The sequence below is a fragment of the Pan paniscus genome, chromosome 6 (assembly GCF_029289425.2).
Source record: "Pan paniscus chromosome 6, NHGRI_mPanPan1-v2.0_pri, whole genome shotgun sequence".
NCBI classification, from domain to species: domain Eukaryota; kingdom Metazoa; phylum Chordata; class Mammalia; order Primates; family Hominidae; genus Pan; species Pan paniscus.
In genome coordinates this window covers 144,570,706-144,571,744 of record NC_073255.2, presented here as the reverse complement: position 1 = coordinate 144,571,744, position 1,039 = coordinate 144,570,706, and positions in this window count along the sequence as shown.

The following is a 1,039-nucleotide window of genomic DNA, read 5'->3' as shown; positions in this document are numbered from 1 at the left end:
GGAGGGAGAGGAGAGGGAAGGAGAGGGAAGTAGAGGAATGGAGAGGAGAGGAGAGGAGAGAAGAGAGGAGATCCTGTCAAGGAAAGGAGAGGACAGGGGAGGGGAGGGGAGAAGAGAGGAGATCCTGTCAAGGAAAGGAGAGGAGAGGGGAGGGGAGGGGAGAAGAGAGGAGATCCTGTCAAGGAAAGGAGAGGAGAGGGGAGGGGAGGGGAGGGGAAGGGAGTGGGAGGTATGACTGACTTCTTGGATTTTACAGGACAGGACCATAGAGCTATTCAGCTGTGAAAGTGAGCTACTCTTCAGGAAAAGGAAAAAAGGACCCCAAAGGCAATTGAGAGATCATCAGGACTGCCACTCCTACCACAGGCTAGGAGTGCATGGGCCCAGGGGGATGGCGTAGGGCAAGACTGCCTCCACCTTGGTTTCGAAGGTCTCTGCCCAGCAAAGCTTCATGTTTGTGGCCGCACATTAGCAGTGGGGGTGATGCTACTACCTCAATGAGTCTGGAAGACCGAGATTTGAGCCAAAGAGGAATTTCCTCCAGGCTTAAGATATAACAGAATTTGCCTTGCTAAGTTTTGGACTTGCTTGGGACCCATCACTCCTTCCTTCTCTCCTATTTCTTTATTTTTGAACGGGGATGTGTATTCTATGCCTGTCTCGCCATTTGATTTTGGAAGCACGTAACTTGTCTGGTTTCACAAGTTCATAGCTGGAGAGGAATTTTGCCTCAGGATGAATCTTATCTGTACCTGGTTTAGATATTTAAATGAGACTTTTTACTTTAGGTTTCAGAATTGATCCTGGAATAAGACTTTTGGGGATTGTTGGGATGAAATGAATGTATTTTGCATGCAGTAAAGACATGAATTTTGGGGGACCGGGGGCAGAATATTATGGAGTGTATCCTCCCCCAATTTCATGTGGATGCTGTAACCCTCAGTGATGGTATTTGGGTATGGGGCCTTTGGGAGGTAATTAGCATTAGATGAGGTCATGAAGATTGGGCCCTCATGATGGGATTAGTTTCCTTATAGGA